We start from the raw sequence: 20,106 nt of genomic DNA, 5'->3' as shown, positions 1-20,106 counted from the left end.
GAAGAGGTTGTCATTTCCCCATTTAATACATTTTGATGTTAAATACTAGTTGACTATAGGTAGATGGATTCTTTTCTAGGTTCTTGATTCCGTTCCTTTGGTTTATGTGTCTGTTAGTGTAACAGTACTCTGCTGTTTTGGTTATTATAGCTGTGTAGTGGGTTTTGAGATCAGGGAGTACTGCACATCCCACTTCATTTTGGTTTTTCAGAAGAGCTTTGCTTATTCAAGGTCTGTTTGCTTTCCAAAGAAACTTGCCAATTGCCTTTTCCATCTCTTTGAAAAGTGAGTTTGGTATCTGTGTTGGAATTGCATTCCATGTGTAGATTGCTTTTGGTAGGATTGCCATTTTCACTATGTGAGTCTCCTATCTATGAACAGGGAGTATTTTCCTTTTTGTTTGATCTCTAATTAGTTCTTGCAGTAGTGATTTGTAATTTTCCTTATAAAGGTCCTTTGTGTCTCTAATTAGGTTTATTCCCAAATATCTCAGTTTGTAGTTGGCTGTTGTAAATGGTGAATAAGAACTTTGATAAATGTCGATAGTTGTAGAGGGGCTTCAGGCTTTTTGTTCATAGGGTTGCTTTGAGTCATGCTCAACTCAAAGACAACAACAACAATATTGTAAATGGTATTGTTTTTCTTAGTTTCCGTTCCCATGTCCTTTTGTTACTGTAGGGAAATACTACTGATTTTTTTAAATTGATCTTATATCCTGCAACTCTGCTAAATTAATTTACTAGGTCTAACAGTTTTTGTTGAGTTTTTGGGGCTTTCTGTGTACATTATCATATTATCTGTTTGAATTAGTATTTCTTGATCTATGCACAGGTTCACCTTGAATACAATAAAGTGTTCCTAAATTTCCCTTCTTTAAAACGTCATGTGTAATTTTTTATGATCCATATAGTCAAATGCCTTACAGAATCAATAAAACAAAAGCAAATGTTTTCTGATATTTTCTAGTTTTGATTAAGCTGCATCTAAAGTGGCAATGATGACCCTTTTTTTCATGTTCTCTTCTGAATCTCAGTTATATTTTTTTCAGTTCCATACTGCAACAAACTTTTAATTATCTTTAGCAAAACGTAATTTGCTTGTGATAGTAATGTTGTTGTTGTTGTTATGTGCCGTCGAGTCGTTTGTGACTCACAGCAACCCTATGCACAACAGCCCTAAACCGTGCTCTATCTCATTGCCTCTGACACACCCATCCCGATTACCCCAGTCACTGAATCAATCCACCTCATAGAGGGTCTTCCCCTCCTGCACTGTCCCTCCACTCTGCCCAGCATGATGTCCTTCTCCAAAGACCTGTCTCTCCTTACAACATGTCCAAAGTATGTCAGTCGAAGCCCCAGAATCCTTGCCTCCAAGGAGCAGCCTGGTTTAACCCTCTCTTGGATGAATCTATTTGTTTTCTTGGCAGTCCATGCACATTCAGTACTCTTCTCCAGCACCACAGCTCAAAGGCATCAATTCTCCTTCTATCCCCCCTAGTCATTGTCCAACTCTCTGATGCATAACAAGTGATTGCAAAAACCATGGCCTGTATCAGGCGCACCTTAGTCTCCACATAGGCACCGTTGCTCTTGAGTACTTTAGAGAGGTCCCTAACCGCAGACTTTCCCATCGCAATATGTTTGTTTATTTCCTGGCTACTGGTGCCAAGAGTGTTGACCATGGAGCCGAGCAAACTGAAGCTGTGAACAATCTCAATCTCTTCACCATCCATTCTGATGCTACCGATTGGTCCAGTGGTAAGAATTTTTGTCTTCTGGACATTGAGCTTCAGTCCATATTGAAGGCTGCAGTCCTTGACCCTCTGCAGTAAGTGCATGAGGTCCTCCTCAGTTTCAGCGAGCAGAGTTGTGTCATCTGCATAACGCAGATTGTTGATAGATCTTCCACCAATCCTAACGCCATGCTTCTCCTCATAGAGCCCAGCCTCTCGGATAATCTGCTCTGCATACAGGTTGAAAAGGTATGGAGACAGGATGCAGCCCTGGCGTACACCCTTCCCAATTTTGAACCATGCAGTGTTGCCCTGCTCTGTTCTGACTACTGCCTCTTGGTCCAAGTATAGGTTTCGCATTACAAAATAATTTATGCATTATGTTGTATCACTGTACTTTGGAATGGGCACAAAAATAGATCTCTTTCATGTGGTTGGTCAGGTAGAAACTTGTCTTCCAAATTCTTGGCATAGACGAATGAGCATTTCCAGCTTTGCATCTGTTTGTTGAAACATCTCCTTGAATATTCCACCAATTCCAGGAGCTTTGTTTTTTTACCAATGCCTTCAGTGCAGCTTGGACTTCTTCCTTCCATATCATTGATTCTTGATTCTATGCTACCTCTTGAAATGATATAGTGACTCTGTATATTCCTTCCATTTTTCTTGATGCTGCCAGTGTTAAGTGCTCTCAGTATTTTGACCATGTTGTTGTTATTGTTGGGTGTCCTTGAATGCTCTTAGGGAGCTCTGGTGGCCTAGTGGCAAGAAGCTGTGCTAAAATCCTGAAGGCACATGGTTCAAAGCCACCAGCAGTTCCATGGAAGAAAGATGGACAGTCTCCTCCCATGCAATTAACTGCCTCTGAAAACCTGCCAGAGGGTCAGCTCTGGGTGAGTTCCCAGTCTACAGTACACAACAACAACAACAACAACAACAGCAGAGTTCCCTTGTTCTGTTTGCACAACACTCTATTGGTTTAGGTAGAGGTTTTGAAGGAGAACAATTAAGTGTTCTTGGATTTCCATTTTATTCAGTCACACTTTAAATCTTCTGTTTAGCTCTGATAGTAAAAGGGGTAAAAAAAGCATATATTATAAAGTGATGGATGGCTACACTGATATTCATTGTAGCTCTGTTTACAATAATAGCCAAAAAGTGGAAACAACCCAAGCATGCATAAAAATAAAGAAATAAAATGCAGCATATCTATACTAATATAATATATGGCATATATTATACAGTAAAAAAAACCCAAATGATGGTCTGTTACATGCTACGGGTATGGATGAACCTTGAAAACAGTGTGTAGCAAGTCATATACTAAAGGTCATATATTATATAATTCTTCTTGCATTAAATATCTGGAATAAGAAAAAGCATTGATGAAAAAAGTAGATTAGTGGCTACTACTTTCTGGAAGGATGAGGAGTTCTAAGAAAATAAATTTATAAATACATAGTAATTAAATGTGAAAATTTTATTTTTGTCCAACATCAGAAAATCTTAATTACACGATCATGGCCCAGATTATTACTGAGAACATTACAGAGCAAGTTAAAAGAAAAAGAATTAAAAGCAAATTTTGTTATTTAAAAGCAGGGTGAAAATATACTGTAATAATCATTCTTTAATAATCTCAGAGCCTACATTATGAAACAAGTATGGAAAGAAGGATAGCTGAATGATTGAACGGGTAGATAAATGAATGGGTAGATGGGTGAACTGGTGATCGGATGGATGGGTAGATTCATGGATGGATAAACTGATAAGATGTTTGGTTTGAGTTAGGTAGATATGAGCATATCTGACCAGAATGATCCAGTAGACACCCATTCATTGAGCACCTATTTTCTGACAGGTGTTACAGGCACACATTCTACAAGGTTTACTCTTTAATGGGTACTACTACTACTATTGCTTTTGGGGTTAGCAAGGCCTCTGAGAAGATAGCTTCAGACCTCAGCCTACATGACAAAATGAAGCCAGCCTTGAAAGCTGAGGCTAGTTAGAGGCAGAGGAAAGAACTAGGGTAGAAAGAACATGCTGAGTATATAAAGCCTTGTGAAGTCTCACATGACTGCAGCATTCTTAAGGGAGAGGTGGAGACAGACCAGCACATCTCCCCTTCATCTTCCTAAAGTTAATACATATGGGCCTGCCAATCCATCTTGTTTCTGGTTCCTGATTGAGTTCAGCCATTGGAGACCACTTCAGGAGCTTGTAAAGTAGAAGGTGAGATCTGGGCCTTCACTCCCTGGGAGGTTGTCTCTGTGTTTCTTCATTAACTGAAGGTCACTGCTCTTCCCAAGGCTACATATTATGCAAAACCACCTTCTTTATTTACTGGCAAAACTCTTCACTCTTTATTCTTTTCACTAAAGGTGGTAACAGCTTATGGGTTCCTAGAACTCTGTCCACATCTTTTCTTTAAAATACTCCCTTTGTAAATAGTTGCCTCTAAATTATCTTAATTCTTGATCTATTTCCTATTGGTATTTTGGTTGATAAGGTAGTTGGTACTGAAAGGGACTCAGGAAATATATTTTCAAAGTGAGATCTGGGTTGAACTCGTCCTATTTTTGAGGACAGTGACAATCTCCACGACAGGAGGACGTCACATGTGCCATCATGGGTAAAACAGCATCTGAATTATTCAAATCATCACTCTTTTGGTGCAGAGTGGAGTAAAGGTACAGTTCTGGGAGGGAAGCCAGTGTTGCTATAGCAATAGTCATGGCTGAAAAGTTTGGCATCTCCTGGCTTCTTAAGAACTAAGGGAAAAGAAAAAGGAAAAAGTTAATGGACTTACAATTGAGAGCAAGTGGGATGATTTTGAAAGAGTCTCATATCTCCTGTAGTGACAGGGAGGATGTTGCTGAAGACCAAAAATGGGGTAGGTTGCTGGCATGGCCATGCAACTCTAATTGTTGCTCTCATCCAATTTTACACCTAAGCAGACATTCAGCAGTTGAAGCTGGATTTAGCCTGGTGAAAGTAGGTAAGCAGTGTATGTTATGTTGTTGTTATCATTAGGTGCAACTAAGTCAAAATTGTGAAGGTTGTATGCCAGGGCTGCATCTTGTCTCCATATTTTTTTCAATCTTTATGCAGAACAGATTATCCAGGAGCCTGGGCTTTATGAGTAGAAATGTGGCATCAGGATTGGAGAAAGACTCATCCACAATCTAAGCTATGCAGATGACACAACCCTGCTTGCTGAAACTGAGGAGCACCTGAAGCACTTGCTGTGGAAGGTCTGGGACTGCAGCCTTCAGTATGGTTTGAGGCTCAAATATCAAGAAAACAAAGATTCTCACCACTGGGCCGATTGGCAGCATCATAACGGATGGTGAAGAGATTGAGATTGTTCACAGTTTTGGTTTTCTTGGTTTTACAGTCAACACTCTTGGAACCAGCAGCTAGGAAATTAAAAAGATGTATTGTCATGGGAAAGTCTGCTGTTAGGGACCTCTCCAAAGTACTGAAGAGCAATGGTGCCACTCTGGAGACTAAGGTGTACCTGATACAGGCCATGGTCTTTGCCATCACTTGCTATGCATCAGAGAGCTGGACAGTGACTAGGGAGGATAGAAGAAGAATTGATACCTTTGAGTTGTGGTATTGGAGAAGAGTATTGAATATACCATGGATTGCTAAGAAAACAAACAGGTTTGTCCTGGTGAGGGTGAAGTTGGGCTGCTCCTTGAAGGCAAGGATTATGAAGCTTAGTCTGACATACTTTGGACATGTTGCAAGGAGGGACTAGTCCTTGGAGAGGAACATCATGCTTGGGAGGGTAAATGTACAGCACAGGAGAGGAAGACTCTTGATGAGATGGATTGATTCAGTGACTGGGGTAATGAGGGTAGGTGTATCAGAAATGGTGAGATTGGCACAGGATAGGGCAGAGTTTAGGGCTTTTGTACATGGGGTCACTATGAGTAGCAGATGACTTGACAACACATAACAACAACAACAGCATTATTCAAAGTGATCCTATAAATAACAGACCTGAACCTTGTCCTATCCTGTGCCATTCTTGTCCTCTCTTACACACTTGATCTCATTGCTATGGTCACTGGATCAATCCGTCTCAATGGAGGTCTTCTCTTTTTCTGATCTTCCACCTTTCCAAACATGATGTCCCCTTCCAAGGAATAATTTCTCATAGGAACATGCTCAAATTATGTCCTTGCCTCCAAGGGGCACTCTGTTTGCACTTTCTCCAAGGCAGATTCGTTTGTTCTTTTGATCATCCATGGGATGTTCAGTGCTCTTCTCCAACACAATGGCTCAAAGGCATCAATTCTTCTTCTAGCATCCTTATTCATTGCTCAAGCCCTTAAATGCATAGCAAATTATTAAAAAGACCATAGTCTGAATCAAGTGCAACTTAGTCTTCAGACCAACATCATTGCTCTTAAGTCTTTTGGAGAGATTCAATCGTTGAGAATTTCAATCCTTTCTCCATCTATCATGATGTAGTCTATTGGCCCAGTGGTGAGGACTTTTGTCTTCTTAAAGTTTAGATCAACAGTGTACGGTTATTGTATTATGTATGTTGTTGACTGCTGTATGGTGTATAATAAAGAGAGACAAAACCAATCTGGGAAGGAGATCACTTATTCACTGAAAGAGAGTGTTAGAAGACAGTTTTGGTTGTCATATCTGAGAGAGGTATTTTTGTCATCTATTGGTTTGCAGTCAGGGATGCTGCTAAGCATCTTACCGTGTACAGGATTTCTCCACTACAAGGACTCATTTGACCCCAAATATCAATAACATTGCAGTTGAGGACCTCTGTGCTAAGGTGGAAAGCACTGGTGAATAAAGAATGGGATCCTGAGACATGGGATGCATACATTTGAAAATTTAAGCTCAAAATGTTAAGCCTCCAACATTAGTTTCCCTTTCGTCTGAGGATACCATGTGTCCTTCGTATGAAGCTCCACAGTGGTTGGACATGACCTGACACTGGTTCTCCTCATCTCTCTCAACATCCCAAACCAATTCCACCTGTCACTTGAAGAGAGTGAGATGCTTCTCAGATTGTAACACACTAATCTTCAGGGAACCCTGTTATCATGCAGACTCTGATGCTCTTCACCTTCCATCCCTGGTCATCCCATCATGACATTAGATGACACTTCATCTCCCGAAGTGTAGCACACACAGCTTCAGCTGGTCGTATTATGATGCAGGCTCTGATTCGGTTGGTCTGGTGGGGTCTGACAGTCTGCATTTCTAAAAAGCTCCTAACAAGGATCTTCTGGTGAGTAGCAAGGACTTGGATTACTTGGTCTTTATGAAGAAAGACAACTTGGGAAAGAGATTGCCTGTTCACTTAAAGGGATCAAAACTTTGTTAGTATAAGCAAGAACTGAGAAGTCTGTGTGAGGGTGAGGATAATGGAGTAAAACTAAGAGGGTAGGTTTGAAGCCAAAGCCGTGGTATTTTCATTTGCTCCATATTAATAAAAAAGCTAGACAAAGGATAAGGAAGACAAAAGAGCAATTGATGGCTTTGAATTACAGTGTTGGTGGAAAATATTGAATGGACTTCATGAGAACAAATAGATGGACTTGGGAGAAGTACGGTTAGCGTGCTTCTTAGGAACTAGAATGGAGAGACTTCATCTCTCGTACTTTGCTCACAAACTTTGTCAGTAAGAGAGAGGAAAGGCAGCAATGAGATGGACTGACACATGACTGCAATAGTGGGCTCCAGAACATAGCAATTTTGAAGGTAGCACAAGACTTGTGTGGTGTTAGGACTTTACAATATGGATTTTCTAGCCATTGGTTTAGCCTCCTCTAGGGGTGTGGTCTCCACCTGTCTCAATTGCAGACACAGTGATTCCTCATTGATCAGACTCTTCTACATCATCAGTAGCTGATGGTGATCATTTAACTTTATGGCTCTTGTTATTTTGAGATGTATATTGTAGATTGTGGAAAGCATAACATACTTGATGAATATTGATTGTATTCTCCCATGTAGCAATGCTAATGAACATGGATGCTATAATGATGGGATGTGCAATCCTAAAGGCACATAGTTTGAATCCACCAGCTGCTCTGAGGGAAAAGGACGAGCAGTCTCCTCCAGTGCAATTAACCTCTGGAAACCTGCTGGAGCATCAGCTATGGGTTGGTTCTGACTAGATGTTAACAACAGCAACATATTGTAAATTAGAAGGTAAGCTAGTTGTATATTAATTAAATATTCAAAATGGGAAAATTTGCCCTAAAGGAATGCTTGTAGTAAGTAGTAGAATTTGATAGAGTGTGGAACTTAGCCCAAGAAAGATTAAGCCTGACTCAGTACTCTATGGATAATTATATTTGAAAGAAGACAAGTAGGAAAAGAGAGACTTTTCCAATGCACCAAGGCAAGGTAAAGCTGGTTCCATCAGAACCCCCATTCAGGACTTGAAGTTAAAGAAAGCTGGCAAGTGTGTTTAACTCATGATGGCCACCTTGGATCACTTGACGAGTGGAAGTGGGAGGCATGTGTTAATGAAGAGATAGGATGAGTTTGGATGTATTCCGTCAGCACTGTCTCCCCAGCATGGTGAATGGATAAGTGAAGAAAGGTTGCTGGCCTATGCAGCAGGGAGTCCTGAGGATTCTTGATGTGTTGACTTAACCCACATGGGGCTAAAGCTGAATGAAGGGACTAGCTAGTCTGAAACACAATAAGTGTGGACTCCTGAATTTGCAGCTGATGCCCATTTGGACCCAACCATAAATGGCTGGGAATGTGTTGACTAGAACCCAACCAGATAAAGAGATGTTTCATTCTGTGAGCTAGTATTGATTGCTGTAATCAGATGGTTTGCTCTGGACTGGACCTTTGCTTATAGATGTGAATGCTCAAAGTTTCAACTACAATAGAAGATTCTTCGGAATAAAAGATGCTTTCTTCTTCAGAGTACTTGTTTAATAAGAATTGTTAAATCACCTCCTTAATAACGCTGCTTTAAGCTAAAAAAAAAAAGAATTGTCAAATCAGAAATTTGCTATCTAAAAATGGGGAAGTTAAGACATATGGAGTAAAGTAGCTGGAATACATATTTTTAGGAATGTAGGTGATTGTAAAGGGAAGGTTTATCCTTTGGCTAATGAAGGACAATGGCAAGAAAAGCCAAGGGATGGTCTATGGTGTTAAGACTTCTGAAAATTACTATTATATCCACTGCTTTAGCCTTCTCTGGGGGTGTGCTCTCCAGCTGCTTCAACTGCAGACATTGACTCATTGCTCATGTCTTCTGTGTCATCAACAGCTATGGGCCAACATAAAAGGGAGAATTGGCAAGACTGTGGGGAGACTGTGGTGAGAAATAGCTTGATGGGGCCTTGAAGAGAGTTGGACTTGAAGATGGAGCCAGAGAGTTGACTTGTGACTGAAATGAGTCAAAGCTTGTTGGATAATTGAGTAAACCAGAGGTTTTTTTATGTTGCTGAACTGACTCTGGACTTCCACTGGATGATGTTTTTTACCTACTCCTGTTCCCTCCCAATAATCTATTTCTTTAATAAATCCCACAACTTTTGCAACTAGTATCAGACTATGTAACTGGTAGAAGTGGGTGAAGCAGTGTGAGGAGCCATTTCTTCCTAAGAGATAGGTTTTATATACTAGATGTTATTGATGGGGACGGTTCTCCTTTATGAAGCTAGTAGAAGTCAGACTTGGCCTTCCCCACATTACCATTGCTCCTTTTACCACTGGGAAGTGATTTGTTGTAGGATTTCCCCGTTATTGCTATAAGTCAGAGCTGATAAGACAGCACCTTACAATTGAATTATGAGGCAAAAATTCCTATTCTTTACTTTTACCAGCTAGTAATATTTCTATTATAGTAGCTGAAACGGTGCCACACTGGACAATGGAAAGTACAACTCTGCTTCCTACTGAGAATGTGTATTTCCATTCCAGATATGTGTACTCAGAGTCAATGTCTTAACAAAATCCCCAGGTGATTTTTGTGTATACATAAAACTCAAAACCTCTAACCTTTAACCATGGAATCAATTCCAACTCATAGTGACCCTTTATCAAGATTCTGAGGCTCTAACTCTCAGTGGGAAGAGATTGCCTATGTTTCTCACTTTGAAAAACCAGAGTCGAGTAACTTTTTTGTTAACAAAGCAACACTCAATAGGCTATGCTACCCAGGGCTCCTTTATGTACACATAAGATCGGTACAAATTACCTGGGGATCTGGGGAACTCAGGGGACCTAGTGGAGAAGGAGTTTCACTGCCAACACAAAAATGCAAGGTTCTAACCTACCAGCTGTCCCACACAAGAAAAACTCTCGCTTCCCAATGTGATTTATATACAGCCTTTGAAAACTTACTGGAGGGCCAGGTATGAGTTGGTTCAGACTTGAACAGCAATGAGTGAGTGAGATATATCTGGGATGGAAATAGAATTCTCAACAGTGAGTTAAACTGTGCTTTAAAACCTGTTCTTCATGGACATTAGTCAAGCCTGATTCTGCAAGTCTCCCTACACGACCTCTTTCTGCCTAACTCACTGGACTACACTTCCTACAGTCCAGGTGATAACTGTTTGCCAAATATCAAACAGCTGAGTAAAAATCTACTTCACAGTCCACTGTTGGGGCAGGAGACAGGCAATTTCACATAAAATATGCTTAAATAACAGCATTTGAGCAGTTTTCAGATTTCAGTTGCTCCCGTGCTGAATTTGGAAAGACTCACGGAAATGACTCTTTTCTGATTTCATAAATTGGACCTCAGTTGTCAGAAGAAACAGATCCTGAAGAGTGAAATAGTGTAAGTGTATCAAGGGATCCCTGTACGGCAACCTGCTCTGAGGATCTTGATTCGGTATTAAAAAATCCAACTCCTGTGAAGATTCAGATCTTCTGAGAGTTCATACAGTGAGACCTGAGTAAAAACTGTCTTCTTTGAAGTCTAAGACATAGAGTTTTTGATGGACTGAAGGGCGGCCTGCAAAAGATATGTCTACGAATCTGCAATTGTGACCTATGTGTGTAATTAAGTTAGATCATCTTGTATCTAGGATGTGGCCTAAATCCAACCAAGCAAAACTAAACCAAACCAACCAGTTGCCATTGAGCTGACCCCAACTCACGGCAAACTCATGTGTTTCAGAGAGAACTGTGCTCCACAGGATTTTCAATGACTTGTTTTTCAGAAGTAGATCACCAGGCCTGTCTTCTAAGATTCCTCTGAATAAACTCAATCTCCCATATTTCAGTTAGAAGCTGTTTGCATTGACCATTCACTTTACCCAGGAGTTTAATTCCAATGAGAGATATGCTTTTTATTATTTTTATTTTATATTAGTTTGCATACAAAATTCATATACCTTTTGTTTTGTTTACATACATTGTGCTTCATGCATTCCACTGTTCATATTGTGTTTCATAGTATTATCCCATACATTATGTTTTATAAAGTTAATCACCATTCATCCATGCCCATCATTACATCACGTTTTAAGGTCCCTACTGAATCTTTCCTAATTTTTTTTAACCCCTCACTCTGCCCACATAAGTCTGTGCCATTAAGATTTCTTCTTGCTCCACCTTTAACCCCCTTCTTCCCTCCCTTTCCCCGTTTAGACTTTTGTATACATTTTACTAGTAATCCTTCTATTTTTAAAATAATGGTCTTATGCAGTGTTCATCTTTATTAGACTGAGTTCTTTCACTCAGCATAATGCTCTCCAACCTCTCCCATGTTATATATTTTCCCAAATCGTCGCCCTTCGTGTTGCATAACATTCCATCATGTGAATGTACCACAATTTCTCAATCCATTTGTTTGTTGATGGATATTTTGGCTGTTTCCATTTTCTTGCTATTGTAAATAATGCTGTTATGAACATGGGTGTACAAATCTCTGTGTCTCAGGTCTATTATCATCTGGGTACATTCCTAGCAGTGGAATAGCTGAGTTACATGGAATTTCTATGTTCAGTTTTCTTCGGAAACACCAAACTGCCTTCCAGAGTGGTTGTACCATTTTACAATTCCACCAACAGTGTATGAGAGTTCCTATCTCTCCATATCCTCTCCCACATTTATTGCTTGTTGTCCTATTAAAATTTTACCACTGTTACTGGACTGAAATGGTATCTCATTGTGGTTTTGATTTGCATGTCTCTTATTGCCAGTAATTTTGAGCATTCCTTCACGAGTCTGTTGGCCATCTGACTGTCTTCCTCTGTGAAAAATCTTTCCATGTCTTTTGCCCATTTTATAATTGGGTTAATGGTCTTCTTGTGGAGGCTCTGTAGAATTCTGGAGACATTCATTATGAGACCCTTGTCTGAAATGGCATTGTCAAATCTTATTTTCCCAGTCAGTAGGTTTTCTTTTTAATCTATTGGAAAACATTTTTTATGCACACAGGTATTTAATCTTTAGGAGATCTCGCTAATGGATGCTAACCTCTCCTGGTTGTGCATTTCTGTCTGTATTTGCCAGCTTCTAGACTAGGCCATAGATTAGGCTTCTAAATTTGGTCCCATTTTGTCTCTTGCAATCTTTATGGTTTTGGCCTTTACTCCTTCCTAGGTCTTTAATTCATCTTGAGTTGGTTTTTGTGTATAGTGTTAGAAGTGGGTCCTGCTTCAGCTTTCTGCAAGTTGAAATCCAGTTTTGCCAGCATTCTTTGTTGAAGAGGTGTTGTTTCCTCATTGGATAGGCTTTGCTTCCTTGTCAAACACCAGCTGACTGTAGATAGACAGTTCCTGTTGGTCTATGTGTTTGTCAATATACCAGTACCTTGTTGTTTTGCTTATTATAGCTTTATAATAAGTTCTAAGTTTTAATGAGGGAGGGCTATGCCTCCTACTTCATTCTCGTTTTTCAGAAGTACTTTGCTTACTTAAGGGCTCTTGCCTTTCCAAATAATTTTGCCAATTCTATCTCTTTGAAAAATGAATTTGGTGTCTGTATTGAGATTGTACTGAATAGGTAGATTGCTTTTAGTAGGATTGCCATTTTCAATATTGAAATGACATTTAAAATATATTGAATCCTCCTATCCATGAACAGAGAATGCTTTTCCATTTAATTAGGGTTCCCCCCCCCCATTTATTTAGGTTTTTATTGTTTCTCACAGCAGTGTTTTATAGTTTTCTTTATAAAGGTCTTTTGTGTATCTAATTAGCATTACTTGCAAGCATCTCATTTTGTGGTTGGCAATTATAAATGATATTGCTTTCTTAATGTCTTCATCTGTGTCTCTTTTGTTACTGTAGAGGAATCTCAATTATTTTTGTATATTTGTCTTGTATCCTCCACCTACTAAATTGGTCTACTATATCTAAAAGGGTTTTTGTTGAGTACTTAGGGTTTTCTATGTATATTAGCATATCATCTGCATAAAGAGACAGTTTTACCACCTCTTTGCCAATTTGGATACCTCTTATTTCCTTCTTTTGTCATGTTGCCCTGCCATGTACATCTAATACAATATTGTAAAGGAGTGGTGAAAATATGGAACACTTCATGAACTTCCATGTCATACTTGCACACGGGGCCATGTTAGTCTTCTCTGTATCATTCCAATTTTAGTATATGTGCTAATGAAACAAGCATGAGAAATATTCTTACAGGAAGACATAAAAACACAGAGAAGTTAGCCGTGTGAAAACAGAGGCATAAATTTATGTGATGTAGTTGTAAGCCAAGGAATACCAGGTAATGAGTACCTGGAGCTACCATAAGGTAAGAGAGTTATGGAGGAAATTCTCCCCTAACACCTCATAAAGGCAGTAAAACTTTATTGATACCCTAATTTCAGACTCTTAGCTTCCAGAACTATGTTGTTGATGGGCACTGTCAAGTCAGAAACGACTCATAGCTGACCCTCCAGTGGGATTTTAGAGCCAGTAAATTGAGGAGACTGCCCATCTTTCTTCCCCAGAGCAGCTGGTAGATTCAAACTGCGTACATTTCAGTTGAAAGCACAAGTGAAATAAATATTTGTTCCTTTTAAAGTACCTATATGATAATTTAGTGTTAAAAGAATTTTTTTAAATATCTTTTTTCATTTATGGACAGAAATGATTGATCAGTTTTGTTGTCCGTAGAAGGGAAGCAGTGGGAAATCTCTAGATTGGGAGGGAGTAAGTGAAAAAGCATTGCTGGGAGGAGCTGGAAATGGAGTGGTGACTAAAAGAGCATAAAATGCACTCTAATTAATGAGTCTACATTTGCCCCTGCAGAATCACTGTTACACGTAAGCCTCTTTGGAAGAGTTTTCTGAGAAAATGAGATATTCAAAGACCACTGAGTTCTTTTCATTCTACCCTTAACCTGTCAAGCAGACACCTACTCTTTTTCTCCTAAAAATATCACACACAGACTCAAAACTCATTTAATTTTTTATCTCAATTTGGTATTATACATGTCAGAATATGCATAAAATTCTGCTATGTTGTGAACATTGGTTACAAACATTTGCAGCTTCTTAAAATCTAAGTGCTACCTCTGGTTTCAAGTCTGAGTAACGGGTGCAAAGAGTTAATAACACATGTGGCTGATAATAGAAAGATTGGCAGTTGAAGTCCACCTAGAGGTGCCTCAGAAGAAAGGCCTGGTGATCTACTTTTACAACTCGGCTGCTGCGAATACTCAGAAGAACACTTCTCCTCAGACACACACCAGGCCGCCATGAGTCCAGGTTGGCTCAATGACACCTGAAAGGCTGGGCCTACTCCTGCTGCTCACAGGAACTTTATTAAGGGCTCCTCATAAGAGCACTTTTGCAACTCATGAATAACCTAAATCAATGGCTACTTTCTGTCCTTTTTTTCTTGTGTTTAAAGTGAAGATTTTTTACATTCTCAGACCTGCCATTTGTAAAGAAAAGATAATCCAGAAGCTTACTTTGGTTGTGAAAATCAATCCTCGTTTTATCAAAGGTGAAAATTCAAATAACTAGCTCCATATGCTTTTAAATTCAGCTTACATTTTTAAGCCTGATAAATTTTAACAATTCCTTTGAAATGAACTTTGGCTAATATTAATCACATATTAATCACACTTTAATATTAATCACATATTAATCACACTTAAATATTTTAAACAACATATACGTATTTACTATGTTTTGTTTTCTTAGTAAGTGGTTAGTTATTTGATTAACAAGCCAAATTTTTCTAATTTCTTAATTTTCCTCAGTAAATTAATCTTATAAATATGAACATCCTCAACTTCTCTTAATCTAATATTGAACGTAAATTTAATAAAATGTCTATTTAACATTTCAAGTAAAAATCAATTATTCAATGACATAATATAATGGGGGAGAGAAGAACACTGATAGTCTTTTACTGTAACGGGTCACATCATGACTATGTAAGATTCCAAATGTTCATAAAATCTTTGACTTGAAAAATATTGAGACTATGGGTTTGATCTTAAAGATGCACTACTTAATTTCAAGAGTTCCCAGAGGTCTTTACTCACTAGAAAGCAGTATCATCCTGTTACTGAATGACAACACTGATCAGGCTGCTAAATGAATTACTTTTTTAAAAAAAAAAGTATTTTATACTGGTTCGTTTACAAAGTTCGTAGACATTGTGTTTCACTTTTTGACAGCACATTTCAACATACTGAGACCTACTTAGAGTCCACAAAAGGAATGGTTTTATAACAAAAATCCCTGACAATCTAAAAGTTGTTTCTTGTTTTTGTATCCTAAAGATTTAAACTACAGGAGGTGACCCAATTTTCTGTCCACTTATAGAAATCTTTGATTTATATAAAGGTTTCAATAAGGTTTGCTTTTTCTCTGGTGTTCAAACACCAAAGACTCATAGTTGTCACATTGCTTCTCACTCATGGTGACCCTCCGTCAGGTTTCTGAGACTAAAATCTTTGTAGGAGGAGATTTCCCATATTTTCTACCTCACAGATACTGATGGATTCAAACCACCAACCTTTCGATTAGCAGCCTGATGCATTGTGACCCTTTCCGCTAATAGCCTGGTGCATTGCACATACACCACTAGGATGCCTTTAATGTTCAAGATAATTTAATTCTAGGTTTCAAAATATGAGTAGAAGTAGAAAGTGCAATGAAATGTCTAGCTCCAGTTTCAATTTCTTTCCATCTAAGATACTTTGATATTTTTCATGTCTCATCAACAACATTAATTTTATGGAATCCTGCACCTATTTCCCCTACAATCCTTTTTTCTTCTCTTTTCTAGTTGTTAGTAGGGAGCTCTGGTGACCTAGTGGGTAAGGAGTTGTACTGCCAACCCAAAGGCAGGAAGTTCAAGTGCACAAGTGTTTCCAAGGGAGATAAATAGGCACCCTCCTCATGTGCCATTTACAGTCTTTGAAAATCCACTGGAGGGCCAGCTATGAGTCAGTTCTGACTTTACAGCAATGAGTACAATACTTCTAGATATTAAATTGATATAAAAATGAACTCTGGAATTTGCTCCTGGAGTGTTTTTTTTTTGGTGTAACTTCTAAAATAATTCTAGTAATCCCAGGGATCAGTAAGAAAATACTAAAAGGAAGTGCAACAATGAATGAAAATCCAGAATCTCTGTAAATGTCCATTGAAATTAATTAAAAAAAATAAAGTCCAAAACAACAACAACAACAACAACAAAAGTAATAAAAACAAAATAACAATAATATAGTGATAAAATACATTGTTGTTGTTAAGTGCTGTTGAGTCATAGCCGACTCATAACCACCTGAACACTTGTATAATGTTCATTGTTTCTCCAAGTTCATAGAGTTTCTGGAGGAAAGCTATTTCGGAAGTGGATGCCACTCCTGCTTCCGAGCTTCTTTTGATTGGGGAGCTCCACCAAACACTGTCCACCATGGGTAAACATTATCACATTTGACACATCAGTGTCACAGTGTTTAGCATCACAGCAACCAACATTTACCTCTTTATGTCAAATTGACAGACCAGTGCTAAACCACCTAGAAGAATGTCTGACCAAAAACAATTAAAACCAGGCCTGAGGGCCACAGATTAAAATCACCCACCTTTGGCTTGGTAGCATCACTTACTATTCACTAGGCCAACAGAGCTCTTAAATGCTGTTAAATGCTGTCAGGTCGTAGATGATTCATAGTGACCCTATGAATGAAAGACCTGAACACTTGTATAAAATATAATACAATATAATAATAAAAATAATACTAAAAGTAAAACTTACTGGGTGGAGGGTTGACGAAGGAGAGAAAGACCTTCAACCATTGGATCGACATGGTGACTGCTGCAATGCGCTCTTGTGTATCAGGACGTGTGAGGATGTGCAGTATAGAACAGAGTTCAGATCTTTCGTTCATAGGGTCACTATGAGTTGTACTAGACTTGATGGCACCTAACAACAACAACAACAAAACAACATTCTATATTTGAGAAGTTAACTTATTTAACAAATTATCTTACTAAAACATTTTGCTAATGGCTATGATAAAAATATCTTGTAAAAAAATGAGAAACAAACAAGATGGTAATCATAAAATCATAAAACCCAAAGATGTTAAAAAGTGCTAAAAGTCAAAAAAAACTAAACAAAGGAGGAGGGGTGGGATCTCATAGGCGTAATGTGAACAAAAAAGACAGCAGTTCTGCTCTCTGCTCTGCATGTCCCTCCTTGCTTCATCTGTAACCAGCTCTGTGGCTTCAGGCAAGTTCTTCCATTTTGCCTGTAAGTGGGAAGGGAGGTTAGGCGAGGACTTGCCACATCTTTTATCCTCAGTCCTGGTCTATGTTTCTGAGAAGTGTCTCAGCTGATAGAAGTGCAGCGCAGCTCTTCAGTGTCTGTGACAGGTGTGCTGGGAGGCACCAGACACAAAGCACACTGAAGACTTTGAAAGGACTGTTTAGGAGGAAAGAAAAGTGCACATCAGAGTGTGAAGTGTGTCTAAATGTCTGTTCTTGCTGCAGACACCTGTCAAATAATAGCGTACCAAGGAAGCAAAAGATGAGACCTGGAAAAAGGATTTCAGATCCAGGAGGAACTAGTGACTATACTCTGTGATCATTTTCAAATGAAAAATCAAGACCCGGCAGCAGAGGAGCCCTTCAAGGTCTCCTTGTTGATAAGCTGCCCTGTGGCCATCACAGCCAACATCCCTCTCCAACCCAATTAATGTTCATGGAGGTCAAATGAGGACACTTTCCCCTGCCCTGTGTCTCCTTTTCTGAATTACTCACGGGTTTCATAGAGTTTTCAACAACACTTGTCTTTGTACAATGATTTCCCCCCTTTTTTTGCAGTTCACATTTCATTGTGAGGAACTTCTCAGTAAGATTGAAGAAGTCCACTTTGTCAGTCTTTCAGGAATTGCCCTGTCTTGTAAGATAAGAAAGAGCAGTACAGCAGAGCAGCCACCTATGTAAAGCCCACGTCTCACATATTTTGGCCATGTTGTTATGAGGGGTTAGTTCTTGGAGAGGAACATGATGCTTGGAAAGATGAAAGGTCAGCATAAGAGAGGAAGACCCTCCATCAGATGGACTATAACAATGGGCCCAGATATGTCACCGATGGTGAGGAAGAACAAGCTATGTCAGAGTTCAGAAATGTTCCTGGGGTCTCTGTGAGTTGTAACTGACTTGGGGGCACATAACATAAACACACACACAGACACAGACACACACACACACACCCTTCTAGGATTTTCTGAAATTATAAGAAAATTGAAAATTCTCCATTTTAAAGATTGTTCTTACTGGTCTTACTGTAACCCTTCAGACTATGGCCCATATTTACCTACAGAACCTGGAACAAAATTCACCCCTAAGTCTTATCTTTTAGCCAAACAATATAGCCAGATCTATAAGCTGAAAAACAACATGAAAAAGGCACTCACTTCTTAGAACAATTAACCAGATAAGGTCAAAAAAGCAATATTTGCCAAGGGATAAAGCTAGACAGTAGGGCTAGGACAGAAGGATTAATGGAAACAAGAGTCCCAGGGAGGAAGTAGGAAAAGTGCAACTGCATTATGAGTATTATAACTGTTACTGTAAATACAATGTGTAGGAATGACTCAATGGAAAGTCAGTTGGCTTTTTAAACTTTCACTCAAACCACAAAGATGAAATAGACAAAAGCATGTTCTTCATTGCTTGTTCTTCCACATTTCTTCCATAATAAGGTAGATGCCAAGGAATCTATCTCTAATAATTGTTGCTGAACTCCTAGCATCCAGAACAGTTTCTTACCAATGAGTATGGTAGAATAAATTAGTAAGTAAGCAAAAATATGAATAAACGAGTAAACATTTCAGAGACTTAAAAAGACTAAGTGTATCTCTATTGTTGTGGAGTCAGGACCAACTCATAACTGATTCTGTAGCAGGTTTTCTGAGGCTGTAAATTGTATGAGAGGAACTGGCCATCTTTCTCCAAAGGAGAAGCTGGTAGATTACAACCCTATGCATTTGGGTTGGCAGTGAAACTCCTTACCACTAGGCCACCTGAGCTCTTTGTAGCTCCATTAGAAACCTAAAATCTACAAGTGGAGAATGATTTCCAATATATTTCTGAGTAAGGGCTTTGCAGGATTGTTGGTTAGTTCAAACAGATAACACACTTGGCTACTGATTGGAAGATTGAGAGTTCAAGTCCATATAGAAAGAAGTGTCTGACAATCTACTTCTAAGAGTGCAGTCACTGAAAACCTGCGGGCACACAGCTCCACTCACATACTCATGAAGTTCTCAAGAGTTAGATTCAATTTGATGGCAACTTATTTACTACATAAAATAAGGAGACTCATTGACAGAGAGACCAAACAACATACAGTAGTAATTTAAAATTATTCATTTAGGCAGAAGGGTTGGAGAGCTGGTAGCAAATAAACTACTATTACCTATTATGTATCAGTTGTTGTTGTTGTTATGTGCCATTGAGTCACTTGCAACTCATAGCGACCCTATGTACGCTCTTCTATCCTGTGCCAACCTAGCCATCTTAAACACACTTATTCCCACCTCTCTAGTGACAGAATCGATCCATCTCATCAAAGGTCTTCCTCTCCTTCACCGCCCCTCCACTCTGACAAACATGATGTCCCTCTCCGAGGACCAATCCCTCCTTGCAACATGCCCAAAATATATCAGACGAAGCTTCAGAATCCTTGACTCCAGGGAACATTCTGGCTTCACCCTCTCCAGAACAAACCTGTTTGCTCTCCTAGCAATCCATGGTAGTATATTCAACACTCTTCTCCAGCACCACAGCTCAAAGGCATCAATTCTCTTTCTATCAACCCTAGTCACTGTCCAACTCTCTGGTGCATAGCACATAATTGCGAAGACTATAGCCCGGATCAGGCGCACCTTAGTCTCCAGCCTGACAT

This window comes from Elephantulus edwardii, unplaced genomic scaffold (genome assembly GCF_000299155.1).
Source record: "Elephantulus edwardii isolate Elephantulus edwardi_28Jun2011 unplaced genomic scaffold, EleEdw1.0 scaffold00133, whole genome shotgun sequence".
In the NCBI taxonomy this organism is placed as follows: domain Eukaryota; kingdom Metazoa; phylum Chordata; class Mammalia; order Macroscelidea; family Macroscelididae; genus Elephantulus; species Elephantulus edwardii.
The sequence above is the reverse complement of the archived record's forward strand: the minus strand, read 5'-3'. Positions refer to the sequence as shown.